Below are 13,525 nucleotides of genomic sequence, written 5' to 3'. Positions count from 1 at the left end.
TGAAGGCCACTGGAGGGTCATTTAAGTGTCCTTACTCATCTGTCTGAGGCCTGAGCACATCTACACTGTCAGCCTTGCATCCTGTATCTTGCTTTTTCAGTGTTTTCTTTTTTACACTCTTTTAGTAAGAACAGAGTATTATTTATTTACTTCAGTGAAGCTCAAATAAACCCAGGAGGGGTAATAGCTGAGTATAAAACATCTGATGGGGAAAACATAACCTCCTTTCCTTTTAGCAGAACCAGCTATATGAAGGTGCGAATTAAAAATGCAGGGCTTCTTTAAAAATTATGAAGAATTTCTGGATGGTGATAGCAGCACATTAAACCAGGTGTGAGGCCCTTCTAGGTAGGGGGCCTTGTGCGTGACTGCCTCTGAGGCTGGCCCTGCCTGTAGATATTTTAGAATTTGTGAATTTGTCCAAATTAAGAGAATTGCAGGAAAACGTTAAAATCTAAGTTAAACCCTAGAGAAAGAAAGAAACAAAAAGAAGAAGAAGAAAAAAAAAAAAGAGCCTGATTTAGCACTAGGGGAAACAAACTACTAGAATTAGTGAGGCCAATCTTCTTCCCTACAAATTGAGAAGTGTATATATTTTATGCATGTTTACATAGATTAGCCCAACCTGTAGGGTCATCTCAGATTCAGCCACTGTTGACCGAGCACTAGATACGTGCTAAGCACTCTGCTGAGCAATTTGACGTATGTTGTCTCATCTGACTGCCACTAGCTTTGTCATGGTCATTTGACCAATAAGGAAGCTGAGGCTCCGAGGACTGAGCCTCATGCTTTGATCAAGCTCACACAGTTAGTGTGGGTTCCAGGACTTAACTTGCAGTTTTTTAACTAAATCAGTACACCTAACTGCACCTCTTGAAACCAATAGCTCTTAAAATGTTTTCCATTAGATTTGCCTTTTGTCAGGGTGTAACCATATCACTGAAGCAGAAAGGGACCTAATGACCACTCTCCCGTGCTCCATGGGTTCCACATGGGTCTAAGTTCTCTTAGAAAGTAACTGAGGAAGGGGGAAATGAGGCCTCATGTGTATGTAATTAGCAACCTATGTCACACGTGAAATGACAGAGAAAGACACAATAAATAAAACAAAACTGGGGCGCCTGGGTGGCTCAGTGGGTTAAGCGTCTGACTTCGGTTCAGGTCATGATCTCACAGTTCAGGAATTCAAGCCCCACATCGGGCTCTGTGCAGACAGTGCAGAGCCTGCTCTCCCTCTCTCTTTCTGCCCCTCTCTCTCTTGAATGAATAAACTTTAAATGAATAAATAAACTTCAAAAAGAAATAACTTGAAACAACTATCTAGTTGTTTCAAAGAGGAACAAACTACCCAGTCAGTGGGTAAGGGAGTTTCTTTTCCAAAAGCCTGTTCTAGAAGGGGCAAACGCCATTATGTAAGCCTTTTTTTTTTTTTTTTTTTTTTTAGCATAACCAGTTAGATTACTTCTATATGTTTTGTTAGAAATGATGACAGCCAATTTGAAAGGTGTTCTCCTTGGTCTGGCTTTAGCTTGAGTTCTTTGTTTCCTCATGGGTCAAGAACAGTGCCCATTTACACATTAAAACAGGCTGGGTCCACTAACTCACAGTAGGTTTCTGACAGATGTGGTTGCAGCTTTCTATTTTATCATTAACAAGGTAAACTCTGAGCTTCAGTAGAGTGTAAAGACAACTAGATTGAAATATTGGAGGCCCGGGCTCCCGGTCCAAGAGCCACAACTTCCTGGCCACGTCACCTGCCATGCGTCCACTCTGAGTTTTGTTTTTTCTCACATAGCATGGAGGCAACATTATCTGTCCTTCCAACCTTTGCCAGTAATTGCAAGGCTCAAATCTGATAAAATATAATAAAAGCTCTTTGAAAATGTAAAGTGTTGTACAAACATAAGGGATATAAGGGACCACCCAAACTCCAAATCCTAAAAAAAAAGAATAAAAACCCCAAACTGGCCTTCGAGTTAACTTCCATTGAATACCTTTATTTCTGCCAATTTTGTCTTGTAATCTTGCCAACGACAGGTCCAGCTCTTTCTCCCACTGACCTAAGATGTTCCATGAACATCTGTGAGATGTGTGAGCACCTCCTCCCTCACCGAAACACGCCCTCAGTGTGCCAGCATTTCCCTGCCCAGTTAGATTGGACAACTGAGCAAGCATACTGGGACCTGCCCAAATTTTGACTAAGATTCCTCCCTCTTCTATAATCTACTGTGGAGACAGACAGGGAATTCACATCAGCAAATGCTTTGGGAAGTTAAAAAGGGTTTGCTTAAGAAGGTTCATAAAGATAAAGGTAATCTTATTACTAAAACAATTTAAAGTTTTTAGTTTTTTTTTTTTTTTTTCCTTAAGGGGAAATTCTCTTCAGTTTGATTGCAAGATAAGGGTTTTGTTGTTAACCAAGATAAAGTATAGTGCTGAATAATCTCTTAAATTAAAAATTGAAGTGTATGTTACAGAGAATAGAGATAATTAAATAGCTTAGACTACAATAGGTGAAGGGAAAAGAGTTCTCATGAAAATTAGCTTAGTAAAGGTAAATTGCATTTGAATCTTAACTTCAGATCTGGGTGCTCTGCTATTTGGCATATGTTGAATTGATAATGCCTGTGTGTTAAAGAATTCTGATTGTTTCTTTTGCCTCTCTCACAGCTTATAAAAATGCAAGCAGACCCACCTAATGAATATTAATAGGAATGATGTCTAGATAACACATAAACCCCCTGGATCTGTGGACTTTGGATGGAGTAGTCAGAGAGGATTTCTGTGGCTTTATTTAATACCAAATTTACATACTTTTAAAGAATAAACATCATCTTAATATTTTAATATCAATATTCCAAAGTGGAGATTTTCGTGAAATAAAAAGCTTAATTTTCCTTCCCTGAACATTATATTCACCAAGGTCTACATTTTAAGAGACAGGAAACTGTTAGCTAAAAAAGAAATTAACTTAATCCCCCTTCATTAAGTTCCAGTCTTTTTTTTGTTACTTAGAGACAAGTAATAATTATACCGGCAGCAATGCAAAGCATGTTTTACACTTTTGTTATACAAAAGGACTGCAGTTGTTAAGGTGACAGCAAAAGAAAATGAGAACATTGACAAATACTGATATATTTTTGTCTTGAATCCTCTCTGACTCTTGAAAGTAGATTTCACTCAGGTGTCTGAACGGCATTTTAATTCATTAACAGCACAAATTACACATGTGATTTTAGAAAATGTCAATCAACTAGCTAAACAATATTTTCCCGGCTAAGGTTATAAACACAGCAGCTAAGTGGGTGGAAGAGATCTAAAATGACTATACATCTTGGTTCTTTTAGAAAGCATAAAAGGTGGGTATTTTGTTTTCAAGCTGGTAGTTTTTTTTGTTTTTTATTTTGGATGGAACTTGTAGCAAGTATACAGTAAATCTCAGCAGCGGGTATTATTTAAAGCACATGTGCTCTCTCTCTCTTTCTCTGTCTCCCTCCCTCTCTCTCTTTGACATTTGAAAAGACTTTTTAAATTTTAGCTTTACAAAAGTGTGGGGGGGGAAATCATTAAAATGTAGTTTGTACCATTAGATTCCATTATTTGTCATCTTTATGGCTGTTCTATAGTTTTCATTGCACCTTTAATGGTAAGCTTGGTCAGGAGAGGTGAGAGGGAATGTGCACGTACTTGGCTGCGGTGCTGCTGACAGTGTCTGCTAGCTGGGCTTCAATCCACGTCCCTGTAGATTTTAATGTCCCCACAGACTGCTGGCAGCCTGCTTCCAGCTGTGGCAGGCATGATGCAGTGAATTGCTTTTGAATGTTCTTTACTCAAATAGGCAGTAATTACAAGCTTAAAGAGGTTTAGTGGTCCAGTAAACTACATAATCACCCCTGAATTAGCCGGGGCTCATCAGTCCCAGCCCAGCAAGCTCGAGTCTGCTGTTTGTATGCAGCCATGATCACATAGCAACCTGATCAGCAGGTGTGGAACAGCCAGAGTCCCCCATAAACACAACTGTCTACTGGGGACAATGATCTCTAATGAGATGAGGCTACACCATCACTGTCATTTAAGTGGGAAAATTAGCACTAGAGAATGAGTACCAGTTCCAGGGGTCTTTAGTCATATGGGGAGCAGCACGGAATCTTCATTGCTCTCTCCCTATCTCTAGTACTCTCTCTCAAAAATCTTCTCACCAGATATACCAGTTTTGCTTCTACCTTATGGATATTTTATTCTTCATACAAGGATTTTTTTCTGAATATTTAATGCTGGACAGGGCATCTGTAAAAGCAAATTATAATTACTGTTAACAGACTCATTCCAAAATGGTATCATTGTGTTTCATCTTCCTTTTCTTTTCTCTTAATGGTTTCAAAACACTTACTTTTCTTTTCTTTTCTTTTCTTTTCTTTTCCTTTCCTTTCTTTTCTTTTCTCTTTTCTTTTCCTTTCTTTTTTCTTTTCTTTTCTCTCTTCTCTTCTCTTCTCTTCTCTTCTTTTCTTTTCTTTTCTTTTCTTTTCTTCTTCCTTAAAGTGGAAAAGTGTTCTCCAGGTTGGGGATAAATCTCTTCTTAGCTGGTATGCTCTCTGAAATGTAGAGATGAACTGTATGTACATTGGAAAAGATCCTCACTTTTTCAGAGTTTATTGTGTAAATGGGTCCTGAACTTTTTTTTTTTTTTTTCCCTCCCAGAAAAGTGGCCCAGTATGGTGTGTCACAGTTTTGTTTTATCTGTTATTGTGTAGTTCTCAGGGGAAGCAATCTCCTTTATCCTTTTTTCAGTCCTGTGCTGAGCTCCCAGAGGATGGAGAACTTGAATTTCATTGCATTGCAGTTGGAGAGTGGGAAGGGAACTTTTGTAACAAATAAGCCTGACAACAGCATAGAGTGGATTCTGGAGAAACTTTGAGGGAAATTATAGCTAAGAAAGACTACTAAGATAACACAATAATTAGGAGCCTGGGCTACTGAACTAGACTGCTTAGGGTTCCATCCAAATTACAAGTAACAGACTCCATGCCTCAGTTTCCTCATCTGCAACATAAAGGAAAAACATTTCATCGGCTTGTTATATGGATTAGATGAGTGAATACTTGTAAAGCACTGAGAACATTGCCTGGCACAGAGTAAGCATTATGTAAATGTCAGTTAAATAAAGTAAATAAAACCTGTACTGGTTTGAGATTTGTAGAGCTGAGTGAGAAGGATGCATATTTGTGGAAATAAGGCTGTTAGTTTTCCGATGTTTACCCGAAGCCATCTACTTATAAGTGCTAGTTGAGGCATTTGGGGTATCCCTAACTTCAATAGCACTCATTCATTCATACAACAAATATATATTGCGCACACAGAACAAGGCTAGTTGCATTGTGAGTGAGAATAGCATTTGTGTGTTTTTATTAGTAATCTACTGAAATGCAATGGTTCCAAATGTAATTTTACTCGTACTCGATTAAGAATCAAATAAGAAATGAAACTAATTGGCAAAAGACCCCACAAACTTCCAAACCGACACAACGATTTACTTCAAAGCAGACAGTTTAACGGATATTGTAGTGTAGTTGTCTGGAATAGTCGGCATTTGTTTCTATGACCCTTAAGAGCATTCTCACGTATGACCACCCTTATTCCTGTATTTATAAGCAATGTTACAAGTACAAATACAGTGAGAGATGTATTAGTTCCACTGAGTTTTGTGTCTCATAGCAAAATCTAGAAACCGAGTCATAGAAGTAAAAGACACACCTTAAAAGAATAGCTTACACATAAAATGAGTAGGAATCATCATATATATTCATGATTAACCCATGAGGGGTGAGTGGGATGGCTCCACCCATCATTTTAAATACAAAATAGTTCGGAGGCGAGTCTTCAAATCCACCAACTTTCAAATCCCAGCTCTATGGCTCACCAGCTGTGTGAACTTGAGAAAGTTATTGGTCCATTCTGTGTCCAAGTCTCCTCATCTGTAAAATGAATGTAATAGTTGCACCTACCTCATAAGGTTTTGTGAGATTACATGCCTTAATACATGTAAAACATTTGGAACAACGCCTGATACATCCTCACTCCTTAATTCATGTAACCATTACTACGACTACTTTTAACTAATACTACTAAGCTACTATTAATAAAGTCCCTTTGGATGGGTGCTGTGGACAGATGCTGATGGAGAGAAAATGTGGGGGAAGGTTCTGGGGAATTACCTTTCACCCATGGCTCCAACTCTGCCCCTTGATGTTTGCCTCCAAGGCAGAAGCAATGGGGATGCAGATGGGGGTTGTGGCAAGGAGAACAGCAACACTCTCCCAGATCATGGCTGTTAAAATGTGGAGAAACATTCAGTCACTGCTCACCACAGCTAAGAGCTTGGTTCATGCTCCATTATAAGATGTGTGTGTGTGTGTGTGTGTGTGTGTGTGTGTGTGTGTGTGTTAATGTAGCTTAAAAAGGGGAATGGAGATTGGGAAAGAAACATCTGTGGGAGCACAGCCAAGTGCAGAAACTCAGGGGAGGGAAGACCTGGCCCCAGGACTAAGTGGCTGAGAGCTGTCGTGCATGTTTTTTGACCTAGCCGGGCCTCAGCTTCCTCATCTGTGAAATGGAGCTAAGTATAGTCCCTACTCATAGGGGCCACCAGGAGTACATGAGATAATACATGTAATGTGTTTGTCTGACTGACAAACAGTAAGAGTTCAAATGAGCTGTGATTTAAAATGATTTGAAGAGGTCACAAAAGTGAAGCATGACTTTTCCCCTCCATCCCCACCCCCAGGCCCCTACAGCTCCCACTCTGTTTTTCTTATTGGCCTTTTCATGTTTCCTTTTATAGCCGTGGTCTTCTACTAAGAGAATCAATATTCAGGGAGTTCATTAATAATCATAACTGTTCAAAATAATTTTAGCACTCTTCATGAATTTTAATACTTTTAGGAGGAGGGTATAAGTAATTGCTAATTTACAGTCTAAATTTTATGCTTTAATGCATATACTTAAAAAGACTCCTGTAACACATACATAGCTAATAAAGAATAGATCTAAAACATTGTCATTATTATAGAATTGCAAGCAACTTAAAGAAAATGTCCAATGTGAAAGACTGTGAAATCCCTTAGTATAAGTATTTGTCTTTTTTTTTTTTTTGGTATTTGTCTTTTTTGTTTAGTGTTTTTATTTTATATTTATAAGAAATTAAAAGGTCAGAAGAGATGAGACAAGCAAGGTATTGTAGTCTTAGGCCCTTACAACGGACTGTGAAACCATGGTGTCACTTCTGTGAATCATAAAAGATAGTCTCATTAGTGCAAAAGTAAAGACTGCTATGAAATATTACCCGGTGTTCAACTTTTCCTTCCACGCTTCTGTCATTTTCATGGGATAAGATCAAGTTTAGAAATCCCTACCTGACTTCCCTACTTGCATAACTCCCCCAGCAACTTCATATAACTGCTGCTGGATAGACGAGAAATCGGAGGGGTTGTCTGGAAAATGGCTTGACTAGGCTTCAGAGAAAGCAAGCGCTGGGAATCGATGGAGCACATTTAATCCGAGAACCAGGCAATCTAGGAGCGCTGGTGGAGAATTAAAAAGCAGGTCGAAGTCCTGCGACTTCCCTGATGATGCTCCAAACGTTCTTGGCTTCTTCGCCAGTACTGCCAGAGCCTCTTCTTTTGATTCCAGCCCGAGCTAGCATGCAGGACTCAACTGCTATGCATGCAGAGGCTGTGTTCTTCCACTGCACGCTGCCCTGCTTTTGTAATGCAAATGGGAGGCACAAAGTGTCTCTTTGATAATGTGCAGTCAAAAGACAAAAAAGCATTCACTGAAACAGTAAAACTAATTCATAAAGCTGAAAGACAATAGGGAAGCATTATGGATTTTTTTAAAGGAAAAAAGTATCCTGGATCAATGTAATTGTCACAGTGTAAGCTATTCATAGTCAATGCATAAGGGGAAAATGGCTGCAAGTTTACGTAAAGTGGGAGAAGTTTTTACAGGCAAAAAATTATATTAAACAAATATAAATACATTCGGTTAGCAAGTTTCTGCTTATCTCCTGAGAGGTCATAGATATAGCTAGTTATTTTAATTTAGAACCACAATATTCCCTTAGTGTCAAAAACTCAGTAGAAGTTTTAAAAGAACACGGAGATCTAATGGTTAAAAGCCATAGGGTGGATTTTTTTTTTTTTTTTTCTTTAAAGGGAGTATCTCTCCATCACATACCAGAGTTTAGCTCAAGGTCAACTTATATTAATGCATTAAACTTAGCTGTGGAGGAGGCAAAGGGCTGGAGGAAGAAGGATAAAAGAAGTTCCGAAATTGTTCTTCCAACATATTCAGCCAAGCAACAGAACATTGCCTTGATAAGGGATATATTGGACAGTTGCCATAATTCCTCCTGTTAGATCAGCTCCCACGGTACCTATTCCCATACCTTTTAAAGTATAGCATGTAACATTTTGCTTGAAAATTGCTTCCACCTCTATTGCTTTGTTATAGCTGTTTTGCAGTTTCGGGATAGAGGCAGTTCTGTGTCACAAGAAATTACTAATCTGAGGTTTGAGAAGGGGCAGCGTAGCCTTCCATTATCTCACCAGTGAGCTCTGTACAGGATTATTTTCAAATTTTCTGCTGCCATTACAATGTGCTGTTAGAGTGGGCAAGGCAGGCAGGGAGGGAACGTTATTGAAACTTGGTTACCAGGGTAGATAAGATAAAGTTCATCACTGTCTTGGCATCCACATTTGCAGTCAAGGGTGGAAAATTTGATGAAAGGAGTACATTTGGTCAAGGATGTCGTTAAGATATAAGACTGGACATTTTCCATCTGTGTACTGAAGAGTTTTTTCTTTTGCCATCGATACTCATCTGAAACGGTCTGCTTGATTGTTTAAGTAAATAAGTTTTCTTCCAACGTTCTGTAAACTTGTAAATACCAGATAACCAGTGTCAGAACCCCCCTCCCATCCCAACCTCAAGAAACAAAATTGGAGTTGTGCAGACGTAACTTTCTTTTTAGCAAGTTGCCATTTTCTTTCTGTCGCTTTCTATTCTTTGGGGCTGATAAAATGACAGTTCAGACTTCACTTTTATGTAAGCTATTTTTAGATTTTCGTCAGACATTCTTTAACCATTTCTATGACACAGGACACATACTCCAGGGATCACTTCATTCTTTGATGGGGTTATTAAGCAATCACTGCTATACTAGGTCATCATCAGAAGTCGCACTTCAGATCCAGAAACACAGGAAGAGTGACACACGGGTTCTATGTCAGCAAGAGACTTACCCTGGAGAGAAGTCAGGGCATTGATTGCTGAAATACGGATGATCATTTTGTGAGTTGTCCCCCACTACCCCCAAGCCACGTCTTTTCCCACTGAGTCCAGCACCTCTTCTCTCCCCCGCGAAGCCAGCCCAATACACGTGTGCAGGTTTAATGCTGGAAGGGAGGGTCAGCTTCACCCTTACATAATCACTCTTTTATGGCTTTCACTCATTCCTGAGGTGTTAATGCAGATCAAATGGGAAACACTCGAGAAGGAACCCTTGTAGCTACTGCCCTGCCTTGCTCTCCCGTCTCAATCGTTAATTCTTATTGTAAGATCTAAAGGTAATTTTGTTTGCTCTCTTAATGCGTTGCAGTTCTCCCAGTGGCCCTTGCATATCCTTTCTCAAATTCCCATCTTGATCAATTGTTTGCAAATAATTAAGCTTTTAAGAGATAATGGCATGAGGCTAATGTACACAACAAAGGAAAGGTCTCCTGTCACTACCTATTGGACTGTGGTCAAATTTGCTTTGATATCCCAAAGTGATTAGGCTGATTGGTGCGTCTGGCCAAGTGCAACCCATCTTCCCTTCACAAGAACCTACTGATCTTTCTTAAACTAGTGTCCTTGCCGTTAATAGCAAAGGTGTTCAGGAGAAAGGCAAGGGGTGACCTAGGCTCTTGGTTGCAATGGTTTGGAATGAATTTCCCATTTTCTTCCTAGAATGTCCTCCTCTTTATCTCTTTTGTAAGCTGATGTCTACCTTTGCCCATCTTACGATCCTGTGGGCATAACACAACAGGATTTTGAATGTTTTACAGGAGCCTTGCTCCTGGCATGTTGGGTTTTTGTCAAGTCATTTTTTTTCAAGTCTACAAAGGAATAACTCATACTGTCCAAAAAAGCTTATGTAAGAAAGATGCATAGGATTTAAGACATTTAAAGATACTGGGTTTCAGTTAAAAGCTTACTCCTTTGTGAATTTTTGGCTGACTGTGGATTAGCTACCTGAAGTCATGGCTTTCATGTGATTCTAGCAATTATGGATTTTTTTTCTTCAGGGAATTAAAAGTTTGTGGGACACCCAGTCGAGGAACTATGAAAAAAAGAAAAAAATTCAATCTCCCTACCATAGACAAGGGCTTAGGGAATTTTGTTGACACCTTTTTTCCCCCTTAACAATGACCAGATTATTGTGGCATTTAATTTCATCCAGGCTCATTCACTTCTATTTAAAAAAAATATATCCTGAATGACTGAAAATTGTTTAATGGAGATGGAGTGCTGGGTCTCCATAGCTTGAGGCTGCCTAGCAATTATGCTGCATGAAATTAGACACAGTTTGTTCCAATTACTTAAAATCAGATCACATGAAAAGTGACAGAGGAAAAAAAGAACTTTCTCGTTTCATGATATTTAAATTATGAAATCAGAAACTGCATGATGTGAAGAAACAACCTAAATTTGTGCTGAAATTTTGAGGGCCATCGATTGCTCTTTGAAGCTGTAATGATTCAGGTAATTTTAATGATACAGAGAGAATTTTCCTGACACCACCTGCATAAATAAAATGTGAGTTCCATTTGCTTTGTAAGAATGGTGTAAAACTTACAAACAGGCATGCAAAAATACTCTTGAAAACACAGCACAAATAAATGACTGTGACAATTCTCAATTTCCAAAGTAACTAAAGGTAAATGGCATAAATATTAATTTTTATCCAGTTCTGGTCATAATATTAAGTCACAACTAACGAGGCAGGGCAAAAGGTATTGCCATCCAGCTACAGTGAATAGAGATTGTTGACATATTTATTAATTCTACTGAAAGTTGCTGGAAGAGATTTCCACAGGACCCGAACAACTGTAAGCAAATTACAGAAGATGTTATAGATTGGAAACGACTTGTGTACATGGGTCTATACTTTTAGATGGCAAATAGTGCCCAACAGCTGGATGCTAAAATTTGCATATTTCAAAATCAGGCTTATAATCTGTAAGAATTGCCAGCCTGGGTAACTTTTAACTGTTACGGGTCTTTAAACTCCAGAAGACAAAATTGAAGATTAGAAAAGTTGTCCCTTGTTTAAAATCTCATAGCTAGTGAGCGGCAGCATAAATTTATACACTCTACAGGGTCATGTATGCCTATAACAGTTCCTCAACTAATGTAGACATAGAAATTCTATATATCAAACCTTAAATCAGTGTCTATTCACTGGATAAGAGGTTCATACGGTTTGTATTGTGCGGCAAACTTTTATGCCACAGGAGCCATATTTTAAACCTTAGGGTAGAGGATTCCTTTAACTCAGTATCCAGTCATGAGATTTTGCCTGTGATTACTGGCATTATGTTGTGTAGGGTGATTGTCACCTATGATCTTAGCCTATTTTGAAATTTATATACTGTTATTTGAAAAGAGTGGGTTGATATCACCGTTAGGAACGAAGTCAGGAAAGTAGCGTTGTGGATCTCAAGTTGGATTGTTTACACCTCCTGTGGGCTGTGGAAAAAAAGTTTTATTATACCTTTTGATGTTGCATCTGAGTGGACAGTATCTGTGTATCATGGCAAGACATAGCCTCCTTCTTGTTTCCCAGATACTTACTGATTTCCTGTTATGCGCTAGGCTGGGCTTTGAGGATGGTGAATGAGAAAGTCATGGACTTTGGAGTTTCTCTATGGGTGAGAAGAGGCACTCTGAAAGGAAACAAATCATCAGAACAGGTGTTTCAGAGAGTGAGGCTCTGCCGTTAGGGAGAAAAGGAAAAGATCGATGTGAGGGCAGTAAGGTGGGCTGGTGGACTCTGGGTGGGTAAGGCTTGGCCTTTGAGCTGAGATGAGAAAGTGACACTGGAGCAGGAGACTGAAGGGTAGGGACTGAAGGTTGGTGTGTTGGAAGAACAGAAAGGAGGACTGTGTGGTCAGACAGAGGAGTGGAGCAGGGGCGAAGAAAAGGCCACAGAGTCTGAGAGGTGGGCAGGGCTGGGTGGTGGCATGCCTTACAGGCCATGGTAAGCAGTCTGAAAGTTTTGGGGAGGGCATAAGAATGAAGATTACGAAAGGCATTTGCCACATCCCTCAGTCATGGTGAGGCTTAGACACTGGAAGGGAAGCAGGAAATATCACTGAGTCATGTGGCTGCTGACCATGCCTTGCCCTGGCCAGTTTCCTCACCTGTAAGACAGGACGGACCATAGATTCCATTTATGTCCCTCAAAGGGATATAATGGGGATTAATTACCATCCTGCCTGTAATATACTTGGAGCTCTTTAGAGAAAGGCACTATATTCCATGAAAGCAAAGCCTTATTCTAATTGTGTATTTATTGATTAAGTGACAATCAAAGACAATGCTTATGGGAAAAATTGCTACATCTCTGCTCTCCACAAACGAATCCCACGTGTACAGATATAGAACATATTTAAACTTACCTATAATAGCATTAAAGTGGTCATTAACAAGACTTCTTAGCATCTAATCAGACATTATTAATGAGATTAAAACCTATGTTAATTAACATTCAATAGACCAGAATTTAGTTTCCAATGGTAGAGATAGTTAAATTGAGAGTTGAGGGTGCCCTTTCTCATTCATAAGAGAATAGAGGGTTGACTATTAGAACAATTTTTATCTGGGGAGAATTTATTGGGATGCAGTAGTTCCAAGCTAATCAATGTGTCCATAGATGGATACCAGGTCCCAGGCTTTAGAAATGTATATTTCAGATTTAGATATAGTTCATTACTGAACAAAAAGTATTTGTGCCAAAACTAATTTCAGTAGAATTCCAAACATTCTTTCAAGAGGGTATGAGTTTCATTTTATTATCTAATCCTGTAATACTTTTTTATCCACTCTAACTCATGAGGAACATGGCTGGGCTTGTTCTTAGCATGCAAAATATGCTGGTCTTTGACCTTGTATTGGCCTGTGTTCAGAATCCCAGCATGTGTTGACATTCAGATATGGAAACCAACTTTGGTTGAATGTCCTTTGTTTGCTTTTCAGAAGAGCTGCAATGATTAGTGGTTCAAAAATATCCACCCACTCTAATTTTGATATTTGCATCTGGCAATATGGTGTTTTGGAGGGAAAATGTCATGCTGACAAAGTGCTTAACTACTGGGGACCTCAGCTGAGACGGTTGGTCCAAATGGTTCAGCTTTAGAAGTCTGTGGTTCTATGAATATATTACATCAAGATGATAGGATTTTATGTCATCAAAAAGGGCTTCTCC

The 13,525-nt window shown here is 39.1% G+C and overlaps 1 protein-coding gene across 2 annotated transcripts in view; it reads left to right on the top strand.

Moving 5' to 3' along the window:
• MEIS1 (Meis homeobox 1) overlaps positions 1-13,525 on the top strand; it is a 137,315-nt gene that overhangs the window by 99,261 nt on the left and 24,529 nt on the right. The gene's annotated exons all lie outside the window — the stretch shown is intronic.

The sequence above is a fragment of the Panthera onca genome, chromosome A3 (genome assembly GCF_046562875.1).
Source record: "Panthera onca isolate mPanOnc1 chromosome A3, mPanOnc1 haplotype 2, whole genome shotgun sequence".
NCBI classification, from domain to species: Eukaryota; Metazoa; Chordata; class Mammalia; order Carnivora; family Felidae; genus Panthera; species Panthera onca.
Note: the sequence above shows the minus strand (reverse complement) of the source record. Positions and strands in the feature narration are given on the sequence as shown.